We start from the raw sequence: 14,717 nt of genomic DNA on the forward strand, positions 1-14,717 counted from the left end.
GCAGCTAGCATCCACTGCATCGCCAGGTACAAGTGTAAGCAGCATTAGAGCTACACAACATCTAATAAAGCAGTTGTACCGTTACAATGATCACCCAAACACATCACTGATCTCTCTGGCTTCCACACCATCCTGGTGTCCCTCCTTCCTCTCATCCACTGCTCTGCAACACTTCACGTTTGCTGATGGGCAGCACTGTACAGTACCTTACCTCAGCCAGAGTTTGGAGACTCAGAGAAGTGAGAAGGTATTCACACTGGGGACATCCACCATCTCCCAGTAAGCAGCCACCTGCAAATGCACCATCCCTTGCTGGCTGACACACTCCAGAGTCAGACCAGATGTAGGCATCATGCATATTACCGTGCAGAATACCCTTTCCAACAGGTATAGATGGGACTCCTGGCTGGGAGTTTGAACTGGGGTCAGCGTTCCATCTACTGCACCTATTATGCTAAGCATACTGTACCTGCAATTGCATGAAAAGCAATTTTGGCGTCGGACAAGGCATTTGCTCCTGTTGGGAGCTGTATGTGGGTGGGTACATGACACAAAAGTAGTCTGGTCACTGCATACAGATTTGGACGCAGCAGCTGCGCTGAGGCCATGTGCACCACCGACAGTCTGCAGAAATGCACCAGTGGCATAGACCCAGAGAGCTGCCGTAGTGGGATTGAGGACGAAGTTCCGGTGTGTCCCTCTCTCCAATCCATCCTGCAGCAGACCAAGGACGCACATGATTTCACCCCTCTGTAGCTTGTACTTCTCAATGAATTGCTCATCGCTGAGATGGTGCAAGGAGTTGAACTCCATCCACAAAACCACATTCAGGCTCACAGCTTGGCTTTTTGTTGTCGCAGCCTCAAACAGCATCTCCAGTCCAGGTGCAGAATTCTGTGATTGGTGACCTCATTCATTGTATGCATCTCGCATGCACTTGTGTAATGTACAAAGAGACCTTTTCAGCTGCAATGAATATTGGAAAGGTGGGACAATGGGTAAACTGGCACACCCATGTACTTGATACTCTATATGACTCTGTGGAATATTGACTTAAGCACAGCTCTTGTGCTTTCAATAACACTTTTTTGTTTTCATATTTATGAGTAGGTGGGTTCCTACTTTTGCAGTGAAACTATACGTACTATTTCAAATATCATCCCAGTATATCAATACACCTACCACATACACATTCACATATGAAACTGTCACGCATGCATCCATACTACTGAAAACTCACACACACATATATGAAACAGTGAAATGGACTCATGCACATATGAAATGCTTATACAGATGCATGTGAAACAGATTCTTATGTAACAAAAATAACATACAGGCTTCAGCATAAAACCTAAACTGTGTGTTAAACATTCATATAGCAATAATGAAGCTTTTCACATGTTTTTGTGCGTGAAAACATTTCACTATATCCAGAAGGTGTTTCACTATATCCGGAATACGTCTCAAATCTTAAGCGGGATCCCTGAGCGCTTTTTACGTCTCATCATGGCGGATTTAAACAGGGACCATGTAATGACTGAGGCTGTCGGTTTGTTGAATACAATTTTATCATCCCCCGACGTAATAAATAACATCGTGGCTGCCATAACCCCACTGCATCAGCGACTCCCTCAACTGCAAATCAGTCCGCTGAAACTGAGCTTAGATCGCTATTTAGTAGTGACAGCCAAAGAATGGTAAGAGCTAATGCCACAGCTCAAACTCAGCAAGAGATCTCACAAGCACCACTTGCCGAGTTGGCTCGTTACAATACAGGACTCAATTATAGCCGCTGGGGATCTAAGCCATGCTAATTATTTGAAGTCCAGTTGTAAAGTAACAGATAATATATAGGCTTTTATCTACCGTATCTGTATGAGCATTTCATGTGTATGTGTGAGTCCTTTTCACCTGTATCTGTATGAGCATTTCATATGTGTGTGTGTGTGAGAAATACATTTCACTGGTATCTGTACGAGCATTTCATATCTGTGTGTGAGTCCTTTTCACCTGTATGTGTATGAGCATTTCATAGGTGTGTGTGTGTAAGTCCATCTCACCTGTATCTGTATGTTCATATACACTAAGATAAAGACTTACGTACAATTCATGGGTTATGGGTGCCTTTCTTTACAATCTGATTTATGCTCACGATATGTTTGAACACCATCCCTTTTAGATACAGAGAGGCTGGGCGCTTTTACATTCAGCAAGTCTGGCTTGGTAGTTATGGGCATTAGCAAGGTAGCTACACAGTTTTTTTCTTACCATAGTGGTGTGTATTAAGAATAACCGAGCTTTAGGTTACGAGGAGGTAGGTCAAAGCCACTAGAGGAGGCAAGACCAAGACATCTCACTGGTTGGTCCTGCCTCTTCTAGTTGCTTGGTCCCACCTAGTCTGCAGTCTGATTGGTTATCTCTATGAACAAATCATGTTTCATTCTGCCCTCAGAACATTTTTGTGTGAGGAAAACTACCATGAGCTCACAAATTTGTATATCCTTTCACACTAAATATATATGAAATATTAATGTATCTGCATAAATCTCAACTAAATTAACTATATTTACAAATTTAAAGTAAATCACTAATTAACTTTCAACATCTGTGATAAGGAAAACATGTTTGTGCAGAAAGGAAGAGAACCAAATATCAGAATCACGTGACTGGATAACTTGTCAATCACCGCCATCTAGTGGTCAATAATGGGGACTGCCAAAGAAAAATACACACCTTCAACAAGAAACCCTATATATCATTTGATTCTCTTTCTCAGCCAATATTTTACTTATTTAGAAGTAAAGAAATTCGAGTTCTAATGAGTTCGAGAACCGAGGTACCACTATATATATTATATTTGAGAAAATCAATATGCATTATGTGCACATGACTTAAGTGTTTATTGATGAGACAAATGCAGGTTCAGTAAATATACTGTTTCTTTTAAGGTGGGACTATTAAGAGGGATCAGCAGTGTAATTTGGGTGCACATGCATTTTGGTAGAATACAGCTGTATAAATCCTTCTCAAATTAAATACTACATAATAGTTGTTTTATAAATAAAACTTTATTTTAGCACCACTGTTACCGTCTTTGACACCCACAGTGGACCACATTTTTGAAACAGTGGCAAGTCCAGCATGAAATGAGCAATTACATTTTTAATCAGGTAATCTATTGAGGATTAATATTTTCTAATCAGGCCTGCTTTCTTAAGGCCTGGATTCAGATAATTTATGTGGGATTAAATTTTAAGTAATAAAGATACAGGAATGAAGAACATCAAGAATATCAAGACAGACACTGATGAACAAGCATGATGCAGTTCTGGTGCTAGTTTGCATTTAGTTCCTTAACAGTGTGGGTTATATAACAGTGCCTTTTGAGACAGTGGAAAAAAATGAGAGTAAAAGCCATGATGTTAAAGCTGATCGTGTACAACGGCCACCATGGAAGTGAGAACTGAAAATTGTTGTTTAGATTTTGTATATCTTCCTTGTCAGTCTGTTGCAGTTTCCGGTACAAAACTGAAGCTCCAAACCTGAACATATTGGCATAACAACCATAGTGGTTTCAGATTCTGAGCCCAGTGATACTGATAATTGAAATTTGAATTAATTATTTCTGATTTACTGAAAGACTTCGATCTAGGCAGTCCACCAGTCGATCAAAGCAGTCAATAGATACTGCAATCCCAATTAAATGTTTTTCTTTTTTTTTAAAATGGGTTTTGTAAGTACATGGCTGCAGCCACACTTCTCAGTCCCCGTCACTCTCAGTCCCCGTCACCCTCAGTCCCCACCACTCTCAGGCCCCAGTCCACCCTTCCCAGGTTCCGCTGCTCTCAGGCCCCAGTCCACCCTTCCCAGGTTCCGCTGTTCTCAGGATTCAGAAGAGTGGCTGCAACCGTATATTATTGGAAAAGACCACCATCGAGTCACCTCATCAGCTCTGCTCTTTGATTACTGTTATTGCTTGCTTTTCTGACTTGTTCCTGACTGTGCATGACTTTGGTTTGTTTCTGGTTTTCTGGTTCCTGTCTTGCCCTTTTGTACATTTGCTGTCTTTGGTTTTGTTATTTGGCTTTCAATCTTGCCCCTCGCTCGCCCCTTCAGAAACTGTTGCCTTGGCTCATGTGTGTTCGTTTCATGTTGTAACAGAGCGTAGGAAGTGACTGTCATTTTGTTTTGCAAATGTGTTTGTACCCTGATTATTTGGTTAGAGAGTTAGGTGTATTATTTGTCTTTTGGTTTCCTTTTCTTTTGCACATAGGTGAGGTTACTTGTGGTTCACACTCAGTAGTAGGGTTTTGTTTGTTGTTTTGGCCATGGTCACTCCAGAAACCATTTCACCAGGTGTGTTGTAAAATAAATATACATAAAAATATAAAAAGAACCCCTTTGAATCCACTGGTGTTCCCTTATTCCCTAACCCTGCTTGTTCCCTTGTCCCATCCCCCTTTCCATTCCATTTTGTTATGCTCCTACCCTACACTTCGCATCATGCATAAATCTGCCATAAATCCCTGACATTATAAACATTAATTTATAAATATTTCTGCTGCAAGGGTTCAACCACACATGGAGCACATTTATTTAAATTTCATCAAAAGTGTGTGTGCATGTCTGCATGCGGAGAAGTATGAACCTGCCTTACATCTAAACCATTGGTGTTTGTTATGGTTCTTAATTTTTTTGTAGTGGAAAATGTTGGTCATAGTGCAAATGAGGATCAAATATAATATCAAAATTAAGATACAGTGGTACCTCAGTTCTTGAACTTAATCCGTTCAGAACTCGGGTTTGAATTTTTCCCATAAGAAATAATGGAAAACCAATTAATTGGTTCCCGGCCCCCAAAAATTACACGTAAACACAAAATGAACAGGATAAAATAAGAAGAGCATATACTGTACTAAACTGATCTAAACACATTTATCAAAACAGTAATTTGTAAAGTAAGAAAATAAATGTATCCAAACAATGTGTAAAGTTTAAAAAAAAAATGTGTCCTGCCCCGATCATCCTCTCCTTCCGTGTGCCACGCCCCCTCCTTAACCCCGTGTGGATTCCCTGTGTGATCAGCTGTTTCTGGTTGTTGTCATTAGTCCTCTGTATTTAGTCCGTGTTTCAGTTTGTTTCCTCAGTTCAGTCATTGTATTGTTCGTCTGCGTTTTGCCTGCCTTACCTGTAATTAAACTCCGTATTCCCAGATACCCTGATCCCCAGATATCCATGCGCTGCACCACAATCTTATTATAATTAAATGTATTAATGATTTATTATTAATGATATTAAAATAATTAATAAGAAATCTTTATTTTAAATGTATTTTATTATATAATAATTACTGTTACTATCATTGTCTAAATGTATTTTTACTGTCTAAATATATGTATTCAGCTAGTGTAAACATGCACGATGCTATCACAGCGAATGTGAGGCTGAGACTGAAGCGTTACCCTTTGTTTCCGCTGAGAGACGTGCCCCATGACTCATTTCCCCGCATGTACAAGTTATCTTAGGTCGGAGTTCATGGTTTGACTTCTGAGATTCAGATCGAGTTCTAGGTCACTTTTAAGAAATTCGCATTCTAATGAGTTTGAGAACTGAGGTACCACTGTATATAAAAAATATAAATGACATTTAAGTCACGGACATTAAGACATGCACAAAGAAATACAGTTAACCACCTAATTAGTGGGGAGAGATTGTGCAAATTGGCATGTTACTGAAATGTGTAATAAGAGGGTCAATTCTCGCATTTGTGATTTACAACACCTATCTGAATGCCAATAAATCGTAGTTGTGTACTTTTTTCACTTAAACATATTCTCCCACTGACTTATGTCTGGGGTTTACACGTACTTAGGCTAAATATGTGCTTTGGGTGGAAAAACACCAAAATATGGATGTCTCGCATGTAAATGACCTTTGTAAAAGTCAAAACTATGACTCAGACCATTTCCAGTTCATGCATCCAGTACTTCATGAAACTGTAGAGGTTGGGGAGTGTGGGAAGAGTACGAATTAGATGGGCAGAGCAGATGATGGGGCTGTCTAGTGAAAACAACGTTTGAGGTCCCTAAAAAAAAACTGATTTGACAAGTTCATGCAATTGTACTTATGATACTCTTCCCAAAGAAGCCTTAGTTTTTAAGTATGTAACATCCCCATCAAACGTCATTAATTTGCAGGTTAACTATAACAAATGTATATAAATGCTGTCATCAGAACCAGTTTAAGAAACACTGTAAGTTGGTATTGTTTTTAAGTGCTTAATTGTTGCTCTTTTACACTTGCATCTGTTATCTGAATGTATGCATTATTATTTTATATGCATATTTCATTTCATAGCATATTCCTATTTGCCCATTTCAGTGCTTCATACCTTGAAAGTGCTCTGCAAGTTGTGTTTTTGTAAGGTCTGGTGAGCTGTTTAATGTTTGTACAGCTTGGAGCTATCATGTGGCTTCCTGTCTCTCAGGAAAGGGGAGGTAGAAATGGTAATGCTGTCCATCTTGGATCTTGCCTCTTTCACAGGTTTTACAGGTATGCACAGAGGAGAGGGAGGCATGGAGAGTTTTCAGCATCCTGCACGGTGTGCTGTTCTGTGTGTAGGTGTAACATGTTGATTTATAAATGTAATATATTCTGGTTTGATATGGTAAAATGTGTCATGATGGAGAATTTCAAATTTCTCACTGCATATGCTACTTGAGGGGGTCAGAAAAACTCATTAATAACTCATTAATTTTGTTTTAACATTCGACCTCAAAGATAATTATCTTTTGTTCATGTTTTTGAAGTAAATTTCTCCAGCTGTCACAATTTGTATAAATAATCCCTATAAGATTTCTTGTCTCTTTCTCAGAACAGATGTTTCTCTAATAGAGAGGTCTTCTGCTGTATCTGGTAAAATACCATAAATTCCTCACATTCTTCACTGCTACCTGCTAGAACACATCAACACACTGCTTGTGAAGGAAAGCACTGTGAATCCAGGGATATTTTTGGGGATGATGAGGAAAACTGCAAGTTATGAAGTGTGAAGAAATGAAGCTGAATGGTTTTTGGTCTGAATGTCTGGCTTGCACAACTGATACAATTCTCAATAGACATAAGTTACACAAAAAACATTACAGTGGCTGACTCTGCAGTAGCTTCAGGAAATAGCTGACTCTTTAACTAGCTGGTTAAATAGTTTAAATAGCTGTCTCTCTTACCCTAACCCGAATTAATGTAATTGTCACTTTGAAGGCAACACTCTAATTTGGATTGTAAGTCAGACAAAACATTTAGTTATCTAACCCAAAATCAAAAAATTTATTAGTATCACATAAGACATGCTTCAGAAGGCTTGCATGTTTTTTTGCTTCACAACACTTATTTGAATGCCATTAAAATTAATCACAGTGATCACCCATTTTTTTGTTTGTTTTTTTGGTTATACAAGTTCACCTGTTTAAGGAATGAACCACTTTTTCCGAAATTGAGATGTCTGCTCTGAGAATAGGTTTCCATTGCGAGTGATATCATACAAATACTTGAACAATCATTTTTTTCCAAAATATATGTGTTTCTTCCAATTAAATAGAAAACAGACATACAAAAGCTAACATGGCAATAAAGTCACCCCATAAATGTCACGCTTTGCATGTTCACAGAAATGGTCACAATTTGAATTCCAAGAAGAGTCATCTCAGCCTAATCTTGTGATCCTTACGCAATGATCAGTGACGACAAGCAAAGAGGGCTTTATGGGGTCATTTTGTATCATGTGTAGAGTACAAGAGGCTGAGTACAAGAGGCACAATGCCCAGCATTGTTTTTGGTGCACTAAGTTCAACAGCAGGTGCATTATGGCTGCTCTACTTGGTGAAAGCGCCATAGTGAATCAACTATATGAATTAACTATAATAAATTCATAGATCTACAAATAGATGCCACAACATATTTAACCACTTGCAGTTTTCCAGCTTGTACAAAGGCAAGAAAATCCAGTCACTCCCTGATCAGCACGAAGATCAAATATTTAGCAGTCTCTCTCTGACACCACTCAACGACACCACTTTTGGTGTGGTCACTGAGTGATGATGAGTGTGGTGATGAGTCAGACATATCAGGCATCTTTCATTTTATTTTTTCACTATGCAAGTGATTATGCAGGACTGCTGTTTTGGTCCAAAATGAAATAGTATAGAATTGAAGAGCCTGAGCTGTGAAGTAAAGTCCAGCGACAAACATTATTGGTTCATTTTGAAAATGCCCCCTGTTTTTTTTTGTTTTCATTCTTTGTATGAGTTAGATGTCAGCTTTGCTGATGGAAGAGTCCCCATCTCAGAATATCTAAAAAAACATCTAAAAAAGTCAATGTGTAAAATCAAAATGACAGCAAAGAGAAGTAGGGCAAGAGGACGAGTAACATGGATTTATTGTGAGGAGTTATCACTTTGATTGCTTTACACAGTTTTACTCTGCACTTACTTCAGAAAATAGTAAGTAAGCAAGTATGTTTTATTTTTTGTTAACCAAAGTGCTGTACAATCCTGAAGATAAATAAAACAAGAGGCAGAAATAAAGAACCAAATGTACCAGTTTATAAAATGAACAGTTAAAAATGTAAATCACCTAAAATTTAAAGAATTCCAAATTAACAGCGGTAAAGCAAAATATTTAAGCAGGACTAATAGCTTATCCAAACAGGTGGGTTTCAATTCTAGATTTGAAAATATCCAAATTAAGACATGTTCGTCATTGATCATTTCTGCTAAACAGCATGGATAAAAAAGTATTCTGCTCATTTGGGGGTGCAATGCTTGTAAACATTTAATATTGTAGGATTGAAACATATACACAAAGTACACATTGTGAAGAATTTATCTACTCACTCCTATCAACCTTTATGAATAATTGGAAATCCTCCTGTAATATACAGGAAGGCTCTATAGCAATTAAAACAATTTTATGGTTTCTGGGTTGTAGATTGATCTTATCTGGTCTCTGGCTGTACACAAACAGACTGGCCTGATATAGAACTATGTAACCCACCCTAAAGAACTAGTATGTAAATAAAAGCATACATCTGACCCTAGTTTGTATCCATAAATGATTAAGGTATTAGACAAAACTGACACCAACTCCATCAGTGATTAAGTGCTAAATATTGTTTCAGACCCCCACAGTAAAAGTTCTACCAGATCACCATATAATCTAAGAAAAAAAACACAACATAATATTTATCATGAAGAATTACTATGTAATCCACTTTATATACAGATATCACTGGGGCATTACTAAATAAGTGGACTTAACAATATTGGCCAACAAAATAGTAATTGCTCCAGTAACTATTCAGAATTCTGCATCTCTAAAAGTCAAAACCCCAAGCTTTTATAAGTTCAGATAAGAACATCCAGTGAACAAATAATGGAACAATAATCTATGAATAAAGTGTCACCTAGAAACTTTTTTATACATAACCGTTTTATGAGTGAACAAAAATCATTACTCGAAAACTTTTCATGAAAATGATTACATGGAGTACACTACAATTATACATAATGGACCAAGACTAAAATTAAATGACTATTTCTGTATATCTTAATAGATTACAAGATTTCGTTGAGCATGCAGTCTGTCCAGGAGGCATAGTATCATTGAGAAGATGCCAGTCTACCGACGACCACAATAGAAGCAGAACTGAACGTCAGCGTCGTCTTTAGTCAAAGCTTTTCACATCCTGATCATTTTCGTAGATTCCGAGGACACAGATTTATAAGAGCATACATTTAATATCAATACTATTGATCTAACATATTTTTAAGAAACTCACAGGTATCGAAAGAAAAGTTCGGTTTTAATGAAACGTAGAAAGTACAACAGTGGAGGCTTGAGATGGCGCTACATACCCAGCCGCGCGCTCCGGTCTCCGCGCGCGCTCTCGTCACCGGCGCTCAGTGATTTATCGGCAGAGCCGGAAACGGCAGATAACAGGAGCGGGGACTCTAACGCCGAGTGGAAGGGGCCCGGTTTGGCAGAGCCGGCATTAAAAAAGAGGGAAGAAAGGAAGGAAGACAAAAGGAAACCTAATTTGTGGACGGCAGTCGGATTTATTATTTCTCAAGCTTGCAGAGAAGCGCGTGGAGAGCTCTCTTTTTTTCGGTTGAGGATAAATTTGGGAAAGTTAAAGGTCCCCCTGTCACCCTTTCGGCTCTCTCGGGCTCTTCCAGGCTAGTGTGGTGACGCGGCTTGAAGATCCTCGACGACGGCCACTCACACCGAAGCAAATACCATATGGATATTTAACTTTGCTTATTTTCCCACACGGCTTTCTCCTGAACGCGAAGGCTGGATTTACTTTCTTTTTACGTTTTCTTTTCAGGATTTTCATCGATGGTCGTTCGGTAGTCTCTTGGCTAGCTGCTAGCAGTTACTTTTTATCCCAGGCTTTAGCTAGCCGTCGTTAGCTCCAGCTAGATATGAGCGCCGCTGTTAGCTAGCTTGCTTCCCATCTGTTTTTCCTTTGCCTAGACTGAGTGTAGTTTTTCCAAGGTTTTCATTTTAACTCACTGCCTCCTGGGCAGGTAAAGTGAGTCGAAGCTTGGGACCATGTCTATCGCGTCGTAATGCTTAAAAAAACGCAACAGGAGTTTTCCTTTAAAAATATTTAAAATGTTTAGCTATAATCGCTAGCTAGCAGGCAATACTGCAAAACCCGAAAAGTGCCGGAAAATTATCGCTGTGTTACTTCTAAGGCCTTTGGGATCTTTTGCTGTCTGTTCGCTTGGATAATTTTAAAACTCATTTTAAGCATTTTTTTTTTAAGGAAAAACTTCTTCTTTTCCTTGCTTAATTTTAAGGCACATGCTCGCTCTTAAAACTTTTATGATTATTTTTCTAGCTGCAAGCTAGTTTATTACTAAGGGAAGGAAACGTGATTAAAGAACTATTCTGAAAGTTAACCCAAAACAAAAGAAAGTGGACCTGACAAAGACCCCTCATCTCTGCTGGCAAGGTAACCTTCATTCTTTAAAAATAGGTATTAAGATTTGAATATATAATGAGCTTGGATGCTTAAATGTATTAAGGATTTAGAGTTTGGGAGTTTTATGAGACTAAGCTTTTCTGTGGATTTGCTTTGTTACCGTTATTGCAGTCTTTATTCTTTTTTATTGTTATACGGATAGTATTGCCAACAGTACAGTTAGTTATTAGTGATGATATTTCCGATAGACACTTTGGAAACATCCCGTAGCTCTCGATTGTATTATGAAAACGTTTTGAAATAATTACTTGGGATATACTGAAACTCAGATGAGCCCTTTTCTCAGGAATAATTCAATACCTGAGCATAGTGTCACATGTCGTGTGTCATCTGAACTGATACCATATGGCCTAGTATGACTGTGAAGTCGTTCTGTAATGTTTACTGCTCTGTATGCATCATTAGTTTGTCTACCTGTATACCTAGTAGCTAATGTGTAGGTAAGATTCGTGTGATGATTTATAAAGGCACTTTTTGCTGTAGTTACAGCTGCACTGTGATTAAAAAGAACTTAGTTTTGGGAGAAACAACAAAGCATGTCCTTGGATGTTATAGGATTGTTCACTAAACTTTAACCCTGTTTCTGTTAATATACTGCATGCAAATGATAACTAAGCATTGATAACGCATACAACTGCAAAGCACATTCTATACAGTTTCCTCAAATCCTGCAGCATGTTGCATAATGTCCTTCTAACTGTACTTTGACATTTCAGATGGACATGATTTTCTATTTATTGATTGAGTTCACATTGGCGAGATCATTAACTTTGTCAAAAATGATACAGATTTCTAAAATCAAAGAACAAACCCAGGTAGTAGTGACCGTAAGCCTTAACCCACTTTCTCTTGCTAATGTTGAAGACTCATGGTAGTCATGTGCCATCTATCAGATCTCTTGCATTTTGTAAAACGGAACGTCAACAGCCACATGTTTCAAACTGGATTTTTCAGTGTTTTGTTTCTTTTAGACTTTGCTCTGTTGGCCACCTATTTGTTGTATTTGGTTGAACTTGCTTTATCTACCTAGATATAACTTCTAGTCAGCTTGTATCGATCTACAAAAAATTACCTTTGTTAGCTGGAATTATTTCTTAGTAAGAACATTTTCCAAACAAAACAAAATATGATTTTGATTTCCTTGATATGCAGCTGCCCTTTTATTCTTTGCAGAAAGTTACATTACTCACACTGTTAACTGTGCTGGAAATGAGACATTGAGGAGCACAGTTTAGCTGAAAAAAAGATTTATGTATAACATGCATGAGTTTTTTTTTTTTCCTTTCATTTTAGGTAGTTCACCTTTTTTCCTTTTTGTTTTTATACATCCAAGTCAATGGTCCACCTACTGTATCCTTGTAGGTCCTGTGTTTGTTAGTCCAATAGGACTGAACTAAGCTTTCAGTGAATTCAGTCCTAACTGACAAGATTTCGGAAACTTTAATAGGCTATGGGCTGCTAAAGCTTGATTGCGGAGCTTCACATTGGAAGATTAATAACATGAAATAGTTTGTCTAATTTTGTTCTCTGGATTGGAAATGTGTGTGGTTTTCAGAGCAGTACACTGCTGCCTCCAATACTTTTTTGATAAGAAGATAACTCAAAGTATTGGATGGATCTTTTCGAAACTTGCACAGTTTGAAAAATGCATCATTGTGTGGGTAATTAACTGGAACTGACAGAGAGAGACCCCCCTTAGATTGAAGCAGTGGCACTTAATGACAGCAAATGGAAGGGTGACTTGGATAAGTTGTTTATCCTTGTGAACCTGATCCTTGAATCTTATTCCCACTTCACAGAAACCTTTTGGATGAAATTCTACATCTGATAGACCTCAGACAAATTGCACCAATATTGAAACAGCAGCAAAAGGCTGGAGGTTCCTTAGCCCTGCATAAAATGTATTAACTAAAAGTTAATACAACTGCAGTAGTGATTGGGTAGGGGAGAGAGGATGACAGGGGCATTCAGGGAATACATTCATTTTTTGACAGCTTATCAGTTGTACGCATGCTCATCTTAACTAGTCTAGCATTATAAGAAATATGTGTAGTTAATGTTTAAATGCTAATATAACAACTAGGGCTGCAGTTGTTGATTATTTTTATCGAGTAATCTACAGATTATTTTATTTTATTCGATTACTCAATTATTTTGTTCAAGCATAAGAATAAGAGAATTTGTGCCGACCAGGTCTTTGAATAATAAAAGTGGTTTCCATGACATGAAAAAACAAAATTGTTTAACAAATTTGTAAATTCAATAAAAATAAGATATTTCAGACCAAAATCTGACATTTGACATTTTCTCTGTCCACATGACAGTTCATAATGTACAGAAATCACACTGTCAAAATATATTTTAAAATATGGCAGTACACAATGTCCCCATTTGTAGTTAGCAGCATAATCTGTTGCTGCTAGCAGAATTAGCTGCTAACCTTTAGATCCCCCTGTATGTGGAGGGACTGGTCAGCAATTTAAAATATTCATATTTTTACCGTATCAGTTCTACGGACGAAAGGAGAATTTTGCTGAATCAGCAGTATGGAACCTTTCAATGAATGCTTGAGTTATTTGAGTAATCATTTCAGCTCTAATTTTAATGTTTAATTCTCACACATTTGGAATCTGGAACATTATGCTGATTTTATGTACACTCAACTGTGTCTATGGACTTAATCTGAAGTGCTCACATGCAACTGAGGCTTTCACTCTTTTTTTTATTTGGATTCTCATCTGCTATACTTAGTCTTTCTTACACCATATGGGTGAGTAATCGAGAAGGCAAACTTTATAACTTTCAAATCAAGCAATCCAGTTTAATCGAGGTGTCATGACCGCTCTGCTTGATTTTGTATTTCGTGGTCGCACTAAATTGTGTGTAGAGCTTTCGCAATTAGTCGACATAGTCAATGTCGACACTGAATTTTTTAAATTGGCGCATCGTTTTTTATTTGAATAAAATTCCTTTATGATTTCTAAGATGCTTCATTATAACAAGTGTTTTCTTTAATATCACTATCTAATTATGGGAGTAGTTCAAATAATCTCAAAACAAAAATGTGGTTTTACACTGTACAAAGTGTGATGGCATGCCATGGTGGTACTAGTCAGGGCTGTGGAGTCGGTAGATAAATGCTCCGACTCCGACTCCTCTGTATGTATATACTATGCTAATGTATTTTCTACATCCATTGAAGGAAAGGAAGGCAGCATACATGTCATTTCACCACAGAACTACTGGCTAGGAAGCCAACACTCTACTATAATGCCAGATTAAAGACAAACACAATGAAAACAAGGTTTCAAGGGTAGCGCATAGCGAAGGGGAGCCGACGGAGCTGAGAACACACCAGATGATTTTTCAGGCGTTTGACGCGTGATGACTCGTTGAACGGCCGAAAAATCGGCAGTGCATCTGTAAATGTATGGGGGGCTTTAGGCTAGGTTCACAGTTCCCTGTAACAGTGGAACACGACACAATGGAAAGCGGTGCCGCACCTTACCTGTGCATTACATCCCATATAATGACGCATACAGTCAATGAAAAGCATGCTTCATGGTTACTTGACATGTTCGTTTTGTGGTAACATTATGCACTGCATGCATTGGGCTTTATTCTTACAGCAGAGAAGTAGTTCATTATGACTGTTTGTGAATTGGGA

General features: G+C 38.0%; 1 protein-coding gene across 11 annotated transcripts in view; it reads left to right on the forward strand.

Annotated features, from left to right (window-relative positions):
• The first annotated feature begins 9,950 nt into the window (after positions 1-9,950).
• ppfia1 (PTPRF interacting protein alpha 1) overlaps positions 9,951-14,717 on the forward strand; it is a 62,523-nt gene continuing 57,756 nt past the window's right edge. For 8 of the 11 annotated variants that reach the window (XM_023805347.2, XM_023805381.2, XM_023805398.2 and 5 more), the window contains exon 1: positions 9,952-11,020. The gene's annotated coding sequence lies outside the window, so the exon portion shown is untranslated. Of the gene's footprint in view, positions 11,021-14,717 lie in introns of all 11 variants that reach the window. The other 3 variants (XM_023805433.2, XM_023805422.2, XM_072718096.1) reach the window with 2 other exon arrangements.

The sequence above is a fragment of the Paramormyrops kingsleyae genome, chromosome 11, assembly GCF_048594095.1.
Source record: "Paramormyrops kingsleyae isolate MSU_618 chromosome 11, PKINGS_0.4, whole genome shotgun sequence".
NCBI lineage: Eukaryota > Metazoa > Chordata > Actinopteri > Osteoglossiformes > Mormyridae > Paramormyrops > Paramormyrops kingsleyae.